The sequence below is a fragment of the Somniosus microcephalus genome, chromosome 13 (genome assembly GCF_052327205.1).
Source record: "Somniosus microcephalus isolate GS21.2 chromosome 13, FLI_Smic_1.0, whole genome shotgun sequence".
Classification (NCBI taxonomy): domain Eukaryota; kingdom Metazoa; phylum Chordata; class Chondrichthyes; order Squaliformes; family Somniosidae; genus Somniosus; species Somniosus microcephalus.
Genome location: NC_140999.1, coordinates 176,815,566 through 176,829,659, shown reverse-complemented (window position 1 = coordinate 176,829,659; position 14,094 = coordinate 176,815,566). Strand labels below are relative to the sequence as shown.

The following is a 14,094-nucleotide window of genomic DNA, read 5'->3' as shown; positions in this document are numbered from 1 at the left end:
TAACAGGCGCACGGGGCCTGACAATCCCCCCATAGAGGGGGGAATGGGTCTGAACCTCCCTTCACCAAAGCCTTTTGCTCCCTCAACAGTGTCATCAGGGCCAGCATTCTTGGTGCTGCTAATGATGGTTAGAAAGTGCTTTCATCTGTGCAAGCATTCAACACTGGCGCAAAACCCCCCACTGTCAGCACTTAATTAGCATGACCTGCTCAAACGTGTAGTAACACAAAATAACTGACCTTCTCCACCAGGATGTGGGACATGTTTGTTACAGATGATCAGTTCCATGTAAATCTGTTAAAAGTATCATTGTGTAGGTTTGCTTCATAAATGATTCACGCACAACAAATAACATTGTTGCGTTGTGTCAATTGTCACAAAGGACTGAGATTCAGGAGAAAAATAAAATCATTTTCCAGCCTTATTTTGGTCTAGTCTAAAGATATGCCGCAAAGGAACAGCATCGTTAGGGGGGAAAAACTAAAGGGGATTTTCTAAAAGGACAAAGGACACAGGCAAAGCTAATTAGGCCACTTGGACAAGTTAAGTAATTAAAATAAATCATAATGATAAGTTGGTGCTAAAGCCCTTCGTAACAATAGTGCTAAATTTCTGTACTGATTGTGCAATATCAATAAACTATTAGCAACATCATTTTGTGACTTTATTTTCTGGCCTCTGGGCCTTCTCCACATGCTAGGGAAGGTGAGTGAGTGAAGAAACACATTGCTGGCTTATGCAAATGGGGCTGAATCAGTGGCCAGTAAAGATGGTGGCCTCCCTCTTTGGTGGGAACACTTATAATGCTGCAAGGTGTAACGTTCCAGACTCATAGACAAAACCCATAATCTAGGCTGATACTTCAACGCAGTACTGAGGGAGTGCTGCACTGTTGGAGGTGCCATCTTTCAGATGAGACATAAATCCAGGCCCCATCTGCCCTATCAGAGAGAAGCGCATAGGAGTTCTCCCGCTAACCTGGCCAATATTTTTATCCCTCAACCAACATCACTGAAACAGATTATCTGGGCATCATCACATTGCTGTTTGTGGGACCTTGCTGTGCCTAATTCCGACATTACAGCAGTGACTACACTTCAAAAAGTAGTTCATTGCCTGTAAAGCACTTTGGGACGTCCTGAGGTTGTGAAAGGCGCTATACAAAGGCAAGTCTTTCTTTTTTTAAATCTCTTTAGGTGGGTCTTGATGCCTGCGGACCCAACAGCATCATTTGAATAACCTTCCAGCTCTGCAGAAAAATAAAAGTGGCATAAAGCTACCCGTAAAACTAGAACCTAAAAAAAGGTTTCTGGCAATCCCACCCCCAGTAACGACAATGCTAAATCCTCCTGTATGACTGTCTCTTTAATGCCGTGCACTCTGTTCTATTTTCCTGACTAACAACTGGCTTCCTTATGCCAATCACTCCACTCTATTTGCTTTCCTGGTGTCACTCACTCGCTGCTTGCCCTCTTATGCTAGTCAGTACTTTGCAGTCACTTTTCTGCTGCCTGGGCCCTGTAAAATGGAGAAATACAAATCTTTAGTTCACATTCCAAAGGATCATTGCAGCTGCACAGAAGCAGTGTACTGGAGAACTGCCCAACTGTCAGTTGTTTACCCAGTAGCCATACAATTGAGAAAACAAAAGGAGCAAAGCAGATTTTTTTCTGAAAAATTTGTCCCATTTCAAATTCATATTTGAGTTTTGCTTTTGTACTGACTTAGTAGGCTCTTGCATGATTGCTGAGACTTTAAAAGTGGCAATGCTTCTTTAAGATAATAAAATGAAATCCTACAATATGTATATAGAGTAAATCATAGAACAGGCCATAAAGTTGGGTTCAGTTTATGCTTGACAAAGCCACGTTTAGGCTAGCAGTAATACTGGGCACAGCAGTGAAACGAAGAGGTTGCTTAGCAGCTTAAAAAAAAAATCAACATTGCCCGTGGAAATGGGAGCTGGTCTGGAGGCCATTGTGGAGCTGAAAGGCTTGAGCTGTAACTGATACCTTGTAATACAGGTCTGAGCGCCCTGACCTTCCTGACTGGTAACCCATCAACAGCTGAACATGCTGCATTAAAAACCCCGTGTCACAGGCAGCTTTTGAGGAATTGAAACAGAAATGGATCTTTTTTATATGCAATAACTTGAAACAGCCACGGGGAGTCAGGGGATAGTCCACGGATTCGTTTTGCTTCAGTTTAATTTCCAGATCATCTTCATCATAGGCTTAATAGTGGAAGAATGTACTATGATTATTGCTGATTAATTAGTCATTAATATAGTTTTCCTATATTACAATAGTGATTACACTTCCAAAGACTTAATTTGCTGTAAAACGCTTTGGGACGTACTGAGTTTGTGACAGGCGCTATAGAAATGCAAGTCTTTCCTTTTTATTTAGTTTAAATTACCAGATATTGGTGGGTAGCTGGATTATTTCTCAGCCAGATCACTAGGTGGAAAACTACCCCACCAGAGGGAGAACTGGCCAGCCGCTGTCTATCTACAACAGAGACTACACTTCAAAAGTACTTTTTTTTATTCACACACGGGATGTGGGCATCGCTGGCAAGGCCCCCATTTATTGCCCATCCCTAATTGCCCTTGAGAAGGTGGTGGTGAGCCGCCTTCTTGAACTGCTGCAGACGGTGTGTTCTTTGTAGTGGTTTGGTACAACTGAGTGGCTCGCTAGGCCATTTCAGAGGGCAGTTAAAAATCAACCACATTGCTGTGGGTCTGGAGTCACACATAGGCCAGACCGGGTAAGGACGACAGATTTCCTTCCCTAAAGGGCATTAGTGAACCAGATGGGTTTTTACAACAATCTGGTAGTTTCATGGTCACCATTACTGATACTAGCTTTTTATTCCAGATTTATTTAATTAGCTGAATTTAAATTCCCCAGTTGTCATGGTGATTTGAACTCATATTTCAGATCATTAGTCCAGGCCTACTGGATTACTAGTCCAGTAACATAACCACTATGCTACCGTACCCCATTTCATTGGCTGTAAAGCGCTTTGGGATGTCCTGAGAAAGAAAAGAAAGACTTGCATTTCTATAGCGCCTTTCACGACCACCGGACATCTCAAAGTGCTTTACAGCCAATGAAGTACTTTTGAAGTGTAGTCACTTTTGTAATGTGGGAAACGCGGCAGCCAATTTGCGCACAGCAAGGTCCCACAAACAGCAATGTGATAATGACCAAATAATCTGTTTTTGTTATGTTGGTTGAGGGATAAATATTGGCCAGGACACCGGGGGTAACTCCCCTGCTCTTCTTCGAAATAGTGCCATGGGATCTTTTACGTCCACCTGAGAGGGCAGACAGGGCCTTGGTTTAACGTCTCATCTGAAAGACAGCATCTCCGACAGTGCAGCACTCCCTCAGCACTGCACTGGAGTGTCAGCCTAGCTTTATGTGCTCAAGTCCCTGGAGTGGGACTTAAACCCACAACCTTCTGACTCAGAGACCATGAAAGGTGCTATATAAATGCAAGTCCTTTCTTTTTTCTTTTTTCCCTATACATGACCTGCTTCACCAGAGCGGAATCCAGATTGACAGTTGGCCATACTGTCCCCTTTCATGCATACTCCAAGAAAGTCGGTCATTTTTAGTCATGGCATGTCCCTCATTAGGAGTCGCAATCACTCATTTTAGTTTAAAACTGTAACCTATTTTGACATATGTCACTCTTGAAAATAAACATTGCTCCATCTCTTTAAATAGGTTTGCAATCTGTGTCATTCTTTCTGATCATAAATGTCGATCTTAGCATTTCCTTAATGTTGACAGCACTGCACTCTGTCCTGTCCCCTTTTACAAACACGCCCTCTAGGGAGAACCAGTCAAATAAATTTACAATTTGCAGTCCAGACCTCGCTGCAAAATTCAGGTAGTTTAAAATAGGAAAGAATAATTGATGTTCAGTGATAGGTTGGCAGGGAACTGTGCAGTAGAATGCCAGGGAACCACAGACCCAGCCCTTCGCTCCCCCCACTCCCTCCCACCCAAGACGTAACAGGGAAATGGCCAACTCTGCACTGATAGGTTCCCCATAGATTTGCTAAATGGACGCCTCAGATAAACAGCTGCTGAAGTATGATGGCAACCTCACGGATAAGATGCACTGAAACAACACGGAACATTAATCACTGACGCCAGAGCCTTGGGATATGCCGATTGGTAAAAGCTTGGGGCATTACTGACAATATAGAGCTTTGCGCTCACACGAAAAGAAACAGAAAACACAATGCTATTTTTGTTAAACGAATCAGGCCACCTGACTCCAAATTATCTCAAATGGGACAAAATTTACAAGAAGCAAACATTTATTTGATAATGTGCACACATTTTTTTTTTCTTAAGGTGCAACATTCATCACATGTTAACGTAAGCAGGTATCAGGAGATAAAAATGATTTAACCTAATTTATAATTCAAAACAGAACATGGAGGAACGTAAAGTATCAGGCTAAAAAATTGTGCCTTATTTATTATTTGATATCGAAATCTAACCAATGGTCTTTATACATGGGCTGAAACCATTAAAGGAGAATGCTCTTTATTAATTCAATTTACTTATCGTCTTGTCTCTCCCACAGCCTGTTTTTTTTTAACAAAACCCCTGGCTGCTGAATAATTTTCCCCTGAACCCATCCATCTACCCGCATTTATTGATGTCGCTCCAGTATCCCATCAGGAAGAATGCTTGAGAGAGCAGATATTTAATTTGACAGACTGATTGTGTGTTGCATTCTCTTCAGAAATCAGCTTAGCTATATGGCAAGCTTATTCTTTACCTCCAGAAGCTAGTTTAAAAAAACAAACAAAAAGGGTGTGGGTGACATAAGGGGTTTATGAACATCGCCCTGAAACCACTACCTATCCCCAAATGTGCCAGGCCATTTAGCGGAGAGGAAAACCTCAAATCTAAAGCCGACCAACTGGGATATTTGCAGGGGAACCACAAAGAAGCCTGCTGTCCATTTGTTGTTCACCTTGCTGCGTGGGCAAGAATGGAGGTGAACTATTATGAAGAGGAGTGAAGAAAGAAGGGAGACTGAGAATGTGTAAAAGAAGTCTACATTTCAAAAAAAAACTTTCAAGCATTTGGTTGTAGCTTCAGTTAATAATGGCTGGGGAGATTTACAGATTCCATCATTTAAAAGCCAATGGCAGCGAATCCGTCTCCAGATAAGTTGGTGTAGTATTCAGTGAACACCTCCCTGGTCACGGGTTTGAGACACTGCAGAGACTGGCACTCCCACAGATCTCAGGTTTCACAGTGAGATTTATACACGAATAGTTAAGTAGATTGAGGAGGGAGGGGTGCTGTAAAATACAACATATTAATGGGTACCTGCTGGGCACAGGTATAAAAAGAACCTGTCTGCAATGGATAAAGTTTCTTTTCAGGGCCAGTTACTGGCACACCTGTTGATTTTAGTATCGGCAAAACTCAAACTTGTTTTGGGGAGAGAATATTACTTATTCCCAGTAATTAAATCTTTTTTTTTAATTAAATGTTTTTTATTTATACAGCACATTATCTCATCTCTCAATTATCTCATTTCTCAGAAAGCACTTCACACACAATGGTTACTTTGAAGTAGTGGCTATTGTTAGGTCAGTGGCGGCAGCCATTTTGCACACAGCAAGATCCCACAAAAAAGCACTGAGATAAACTATCAGGTAATCTGTATTTAGGTTTTCACCTGAAACATTAACTTGCCTGATCTCTCCACAGATACCGCTGCATGTGTCCAGCATTTCCTCTTTTTGTTTCTGTTTTTTGGTGGTGTTGGTCGAAGGAGGAATGTTGGCAAGGGCACCAAGTGAACTCCCTGCTCATCTTTGAATGGGGCCAAAGGACTAATGTCCACCTGAACTACTGTAACATGCAAACATGACCTCACCTTAAAGTCTCAAGCAACAAAATTCCAATTGGGGGGCCAAGGCGGAAGTGTGGTGAATCTCGGCCAGGGGACTAGAAAATGGGTTGGAACCCAATTCTGCCATGATTCTACCCCATTTGCACCTTTTGCAAGAAATTCCGCTGGTGAGCTTGGGAAAATCTTCCACCCCCTCCCCCCCTAGATCCAGGAGGCCTCTCCAATGCAACTTCCAAGTTACCCCCCAAAAAAAAAGTTTCCAGGGTGAATTAACCCAAAGGTTACAGGGCTTGACAGAGTAGATGCAGGGAGGATGTTTCTCCTGGCTGGGGAGTCTAGAACCAGGGGGTCACAGTCTCAGAATAAGGGGTCGGCCATTTAGGACTGAGATGAGGAGGAATTTCTTCACTCAAAGGGTGGTGAATCTTTGGAATTCTTTACCCCAGAGGGCTGTGGCGGCTCAGTCGTTGAGTATATTCAAGACAGAAATCGATAGATTTTTGAATATTAAGGAAATCAAGGGATTTGGGGGTAGTTCAGGAAAGTGGAGATGAGGTAGAAGATTAGCCATGATCTTACTGAATGGCGAAGCAGGCTCAAAGGGCCAAATGGCCTACTCCTGCTCCTATTTCTAATGTCTTATGTTCTTAAAGCACTCTGGAATCTGCACAAAAAATGAGTTCCCCTTTATAATTGAAATTCATATTTAACTTTGATTATTTTTAGTTGTGTACCTAAAATGTGGTATAAACCATCTATACGATGAAAGCTGCATTCCTGTCTCATTGCCGCCCATAACTCATTCTTGATCTTGGTGGTTGTAAGGTATCCAGTCAGGCCATTCCTGGGATACAAGTTGTGTCCTGCAGCTGTTCACCATTCATCCTCCATTTACTAAATTCCAAATAGTTCATGAGACAGTTGCAAAGATTTACCTTTCTGCATTCTCTCTGTGACTCTACAATCTCTGCATCCTCCTCAAGTCGGTGCAAGGATCCATGTCCCTGTTCTATTTAGTACAGCGATAGCCATTCTCAGTAGAGTTAATTCTAGGATGTATACCCCTTGTGGAGCTTCAAATCCCACATCCAGTCCATCACCAAGACTACTTATTTCCACCTCAAAAACATTGCTCACTTCCGTCCCTACTTCACCCCTGGGCTCTGGGCCTTGAGACTGAGGCTACTCAGTCCAATTTGTGCATGTGTTGTTGAAACCCTCATCTGGATCTTTGTTACCTATAGGCCCAACTTTTCCAAAGCCATCCTAGATGATTTTCCACTCTATATAAATTGTAGCTTCTTCAGAACTTTACTTCCTACATCCTATTTCATACAACAGGAAACTCTTTATTATCCGGCACCAACGGGACCGACGTGGTGCCGGTTTATCAAAAAGTTTGGATTACAGAGAGGTATAGTTAAAAGGTACGAGAGCTCCATACACAGCAACAAATCCAGGCTTCCCTGTTGCTTAGCAACATGTGCAGGAACTCCGGCCACAGACCAAGCATCCCTGTTGCTTAGCAACAAGTGCAGGAACCCCAGTTACACAGCCACAGATCCAGGAACTGCCACTAATATGAAGTAAAACTTACCTGAACCTACTCCTGAATTTTGCTGGTTAACAGAGATTTCTGGTTATTTAGGTGCTGGTAAATCGAGAGTTTCCTGTACCTGTCCATGGTGCATTGATTGCAAAATCCTAACCCTTGTTTACAAGTCCTTCCCTGGCCCCATTCCACCCTAACTCTGCAACTTTGTCCAGTGCTATGTCCAGCTCATACCCCAAGCTCCTTTGAGTGTGGATTACAATGACTCTTCCTCCCTCCATTTGGCCATCACATTCCATGCAGTCAAAAATGATTCCTATACCTCTACCCACCTTCAGGGTCTCCTCAAAACCTACCTCTTCAACTACACTTTTCATTACTTCCCCTAACCTTCTCCCATTTCCTGCTCAATGTATGATCTTCCCCTTTAGACAGTGTCAGCTGTGGCTCAGTTGGTAGCACTCTCACCTCTGAGTTAGAAGGTTGTGGGTTTATAGTCCCACTCCCGAGACTTCAACACAAAAATCTAGGCTGACACTGCAGTGCAGTGCAGTACTGAGGGAGTGCTGCAGTGGCACAGGTGCCGTCTTTTGGATGAGCTGTTAAACCGAGGCCCCGTCTCTCAGGTGGATGTAAAAGATCCTATGGCACTATTTCGAAGAAGAGCAGGGGAGTTATCCCTGGTGTCCTGGCCAATATTTATCTCTCAATCAACATCACTAAAACAGATTATCTGGTCATTAACACATTGCTGTTTGTGGGAGCTTGCTGTGTGCAAATTGGCTGCCGTGTTTCCTACATTACCATAGTAACTACTCTTCAAAAAGTACTTAATTGGCTGTAAAGTGCTTTGGGACGTCCGGTGGTCGTGAAAGGTGCTATATAAATGCAAGTCTTTTCCTTGTGAAGCACTTTTAGATTTTTTTGCTATGTTAAAGGTGCTATGTAAGTGTTAATTGTTCTTGTTGTTATTAGGTTATCAAGTTTTTGTTACATTCCCCACCCCACCCCTCTTTAAAAGTTCTTTCTACCCCATCCCTCTTTAAGTTGCTGACCAAATCAGATTTCAGGTATATTACTTGGTCTATGGCCTCTGCCTATACCTCGCCTGAGTTAGTGACTGGAAGATGTCCAAATGCACTTTCCCAGACGGGCTTGCCCTTCTTGCTATGGGAAAACTAAGGTGTTTACTCAATCCAAATTTACCCAATTTACAGGGGTGGATCCAATCAAAAAATGGAGTGAAGATCTATTACCCTGGATTACCGCCCACCTTGTGCATCATATGCATTTCCTGGGCAGTGGAAATGTGCACAGTAAACACCTGCCTAAAACAGGCCAGAGCTTCACTTTAAAAAATCATTTAGGAGTAGAATGTCTTGTATACCATTCTCCAGTGCTCTAACGTGTAGGATATTCATTCTTAATTATGCCCATGTGATCTAGGTGTCCAAGATTGCCAACCAATGGTAGGTATGCAGAAGTTTATTTAAAGGACAATCAAATGTTCAATTAAGTGTACTTTAGCCACTTTTCTTGACTGCTTCTTTTATGTTTTTCTTCTGCTAGCATCTAGGTTCTCAGAAGCCGTTGTGCTAATTCTTTTGACATTCCCCTTTCAGCAACAATATTGCCACTAATGGATTTCCTTATAGGAAGTCCCTTATCTGAGATTTTTTGGGGAAGAAGGAGGATGAATGGACGATGCTAGGCAGGTCAGGCTACACAAGAGAAGCTCTGTACCCAATTGCCAGTACCCACACACCCACATCTGCAGACAGCAGTGAACATGCCTTACTTATGCAGATGACTAGAGCAGGAAGAGGTTCCCATTCCAAAAGGAATCTGGCAAAGCAGATCCAGTGGAACCACTAAGATATATGAATGCCTGATTTAACTGTAATGTTGGATGCTTCCTTGAAAGCAACCCAATCACAGAGCGTTATGCTTTCAGTGCATGAATGAAGGCATGTCAACAGCAATGCACTCTGATTGCCAAGATGCAGGTATCAAACCAGCACTCTGAGGTAGCTCTCAAAATCTGTATCTAACCATTCAGGCATAAACTGCACTCATATTAGAAAATCTAGAGGGTGAAATTCAACTTTGGGTGGACCGCAAAATTGACTTTGACTCTGATTTTATGCAAAGGAAAATCAGACGAGGTTTATAACGGGCGGCAAATCCACTACTGCCTGTTTTGCAACCCCCACCCAAAGTTGAATTTCAGTCCCATGGCTCTTGTCTCCATGTGATGCTTTTCATCTGATTGGGAAATCACTGTCTTGGGAACATAAACCCACCTCCTACCATTCCTTCACACAGTGAGTTACAGTATTGGACAATAGATGATAGATTTCTTGAATTGCATCTTCACTTACATTTTTTTATTCGTTCATGGGATCTGGGCATTGCTGGCAAGGCCAGCATTTATTGCCCATCCCTAATTGCCCTCGAAAAGGTGGTGGTGGTGAGCCGCCTTCTTGAACCGCTGCAGTCCGTGTGGTGAAGGTACTCCCACAGTGCTGTTAGGGAGGGAGTTCCAGGATTTTGACCCAGCGATGATGAAGGAATGGCGATATACTTCCAAGTCAGGATGGTGCGTGACTTGGAGGGGGACTGGGAGGTGGTGGTGTTCCCATGCGCCTGCTGCCCTTGTCCATCTAGGTGGAAGAGGTCGTGGGTTTGGGAGGTTCTGCCGAAGAAGCCTTGGCGAGTTGCTGCATCATAATGTGATAACACTGTAGATGTAGACAGTAAATACATGAGACGGTGTGGGTTATTGTAAACTTAATGCACCAGTGACCATTCTGGCATTTATCAAAGTTGAGTTCTAAGATGGACGATAGCATCCCTACAAGCTTCTCACTCAATGGGGGTCATTTTGACTTTGGGCAATAGTGTAAAACGGGCGATAACAAATTGGCAGCCTGTTGTACATCTCTCCCAGATTTCATTTCCATTGAAGCCAATGAAAATAAAAATTGGGAGAGATATAAAATGGGCTGCCAATTCACTGTCGCCCGTTTTACACTATCGGCCAAAATCAAAATGACCCCCATTGTTGTCAGTACATTATTGACATGTGTGCTTATAATTGAGTTTTTTTTTTGTTGCTTCAAATGTTTGCATTTATTGGCTATTACCACTGATTCCACCACAGCTTCTTTGAGCTATCACACAGGAAGGCCTTGTAGCTCATGAATAGGCCTCTATCCTGAGCCTTTATAGTGTTCACTCGAAAATCACAATTCTTTAATCCTACCCAGAATTTAAGTGGTGCCGGCAACGTATACATGACAAACTGTGATTGAATAAAAGCAGTTTTAGCTAAGTCACAATGTGGCATGTGATTACCAACCTTTCCGCTAATTTCCCTTTAAGAAATGTAAGGCTTCATGACTCCCTTATTGTACATGTAATGGCAGGGCACTGTGGATCTAATATTGTGGAAATATGAAACTTCTAAAAATATTGAATTTATAACCTGTGTCCAAAGGAAATCTGTAGGGAATGTGTGTCATTGACGTCAGTTCACTTTATTGTTGCAACAATGGGGGTAATAGCAGGTGGTAGGGGGAGGGACAATCATATATTGTTGCAGGAAAGTCAGCTGCCATTCCAGATGGTTACCATGGGGATGTGAGGCAGTAATCAGGTGTTGTGTCATTTTTTTTGTGTGTGTGTCTTGGACCAGACGCATGGAAATGAAATAATTGTTGCAGTCTGTTCTGATCAGAGTGGGCAAGGGTAGTCTTTACAATATTGCAAAGTATGCTGAGGAAATAATTGATGTATATAACTTCTTGTTTTCCCATATATTTACACACAAATCCTTTCCCATCCTTTGCTCTCAGCCCTCGGCCTGACCATCTTTCTTTCTGCTTCTATCTTTTTATAGTATAATAGTTCTTAATGACTTAACTCAGTTGATTGCATACATGTATACCAACTTTAACAAACGACCAGTTGGCTCTGGGACAAATGGGGGGGAGGGGGGGTGATAAGTTTGAATTGCGCGCAAAATGGGCAGCAAGATGATGGGGCGATTGGTCTGCACGCCAGTCCATGTCAGCCTGAGGCCTGAGCCACATTGAACATTGGGCCTCATTTGGAATAGAAGCGCCGAGCTGTGGGCTCCAAACAGGCAACCTGATGCAGCTCGCCAGTCAGGGCCTGATGAATCCTACATGGCTCTGATGCTGAGTCGGCCCACAGGTAGGTCCTGGGAGGAGGGAAGGGAGGCCAAGCCTAAGGGGGAGGGGCGAGCCCGGGTTGGCAGGGACGCACAGTATTTTTTTGGAGCCAGGAGGAGAACTCCTCCTCCTTCTAACTCAACGAAAATATAACTTTTTATGTGGCTGTTTTTTTGAGTGGCCTCCAGTGGTCCCTTTACGGAACGCTGTTTCGGCCACTCAAGACCTGGTACAACTAGGCGGAGCTTTTGTTTGGTCAGACAATCATTGTATGGCTGGAGGTAGTGAACTCCTCTATACTTGCACCCAAATTTTAATGGCTGTTTGGCACATTCTCAAATATCGGCATGAAATGTTGATGCACAAATATCCGTTTGTCTCTTTCACCTTGTTCACCTACCACAGAAGGCAGTAGAGGCCAATTCATGAAATATATTCAAGAAGGAGTTGGATATATTTCTTAAGGCTAAAGGGATCAAGGGATATGGGGAGAAGGCAGGGACAGGGTACTGAGTTTGGATGATCAGCCATGATCGCATTGAATGGTGGAGCAGGCTCGAGGGGCCGAATGGCCTACTCCTGCTCCTATCTCCTATGTCTATGTTTCCATGCTTTCTGTTTTCCTTTTCCTGTTTGATCAGGTATCCACTAAAACTTGCTTTCACAGCCACATCTTTCCTCAGCAACTGTCTCAAACTCCATTAGTAGGGATGCCCCATGAAATCCAAATCCCTGTGCATCTGAAGGGAACTTGCAACTGTGCTTCTGGGCAGTAAAGTCAGACTCCTCAAATTCCACCTCCATTTGCTGCTCCTCACTCGCGCTCTGTGATTCACCAAGTGCTCCCTCCTGCAGCTCACCGACTGAACTCCCTAGCGTGGATGTGTCAGAGCTGGTGCTTGCCACCGTTACTAAGTGAGTGGCGTAGGTTGCAGTGAGATGCTGGGGAGAGGGTGGACGGTTGCGTATTTTATAATGCTGCCAGTTTACATGGCAAGCTATTGTGTGCTGTCCTGCTGCAATCCATTTTAAGCCTGCCCATGTCGGAATAAATGAGGGAGTAGGAGAGAAAGAATAAAAAGGAAAAGGTGCTAGCCTTCACCTTCAGGGAGCCCTCCAACCTGTCCATAACCTCTTCTAACGCCGGCCACAGAATTTGCATTTGCAAACCCAAATAACGGCTGCCTCAGTGATTTGCACGTTGTTTCTACAATGCTGCGCCAAGGTGAGAATGAACTGTTGTTGACATTCATGGTAAAGCTGTATGTCAATAGTGGACATGGATGCTGAAAATCCATGGAGTTTGCGATGCCGACAATTAAGCCAGGAGCACGCCTGCTGGGAGCCCGTACTGCTGACCCCAGCAAACTTTCCGAGATCAGAGGCAGCTCCATATTTTGCATGCTAATGGCGGGCTCTCAATGCTGAATGGGTACAATTTGAGTGCCTGCCTGCTCCTAGTGGTCATAGATGCAGCGTTCTGTTAAAGTTCCTCAATCAGCCCCATTGGTAAAATAAATGTTAATAATCAGTGTTCCTCTTCAGGGGTCCAGGCCACGATTCCAGCCTTACAATGAATGCGAACAACATTCTCACCATGGTGCAGCATCACAGAGACAACATGCAAATCACTGAGGCAGCCATTCACTGCGTTTGCAAACGCAAATTCTGCAGCTAAAGTTGATGGAGGTTATGGGCAGGGTAGGTTGGAGGGGTCCGCTTGAAGCATTTGGCAGCCTGCTGCACTGCTGTCAATGCTACACTGGGTCCTTCTGAGGGCTGGAGTCATGGAAACTCCCAACGTTTGAAGCCCCCGACTCTGATCCTGTCTCGTCCAAATGTCACAGGTCTTGTATCAGGCAGGCGGAAACTTGGCTCTTCCAAGGTCCCATGGAATCCCCCCCACATAAGGCCAAAACCTATCATATCTGGGCCCTGACCTAATTTCTAGCCTTTCTAGCACTTCCACTAGAGTTGTGGCAGGAGTGTGCCAGAGAACCAAGGATCTTCACCTCCAATGTGTCAGTGCACTTACCCCAGCTACCTTCCTGGGTCCTGAAAGTTTCTTCATAATCTGCTACCATGGTCTATGCATACCTGAGACAGCATTAACATACTCAGTCAGCTCCACCCAGGGAATGCACACATTGGCCAGTATCGCAGGCTACCCCTTAGCTCTGAAGAGGACCACCCTTCTTTCCACTAGCTCAACAAGAGCTTCAAAGTGCCATCCTGGAAAGGAGCAATTCTCCTCCTCACCCTCCTTGTTGCCAATAGCTAAGTTCTGTGTATAGAAAATGTCAGGCACAGCAATGTCTGGAACAGCAAATAGCAGCCCGGTTCTTGCTGCACTAAACCCGGTGCACTCCCAGTGCACCAGGGCGATCTGCCCATGGGACGTTACAGTGACATTAAAAGTAGCTGACCTCCTATCACTGCACCTCC

General features: G+C 44.0%; 1 long non-coding RNA gene across 2 annotated transcripts in view; it reads right to left on the bottom strand.

Moving 5' to 3' along the window:
- The window catches only part of LOC147108813 (uncharacterized), a 37,558-nt gene that overhangs the window by 4,843 nt on the left and 18,621 nt on the right, over positions 1 to 14,094 (bottom strand). Inside the window, exon 3 of one of the 2 annotated variants that reach the window (XR_015080666.1) lies at positions 9,679 to 10,194. The exons of the other annotated variant lie outside the window; for it this stretch is intronic. This is a non-coding gene — a long non-coding RNA (uncharacterized LOC147108813). Of the gene's footprint in view, positions 1 to 9,678; positions 10,195 to 14,094 lie in introns of those variants that run through there. 2 annotated transcript variants of the gene reach the window in all.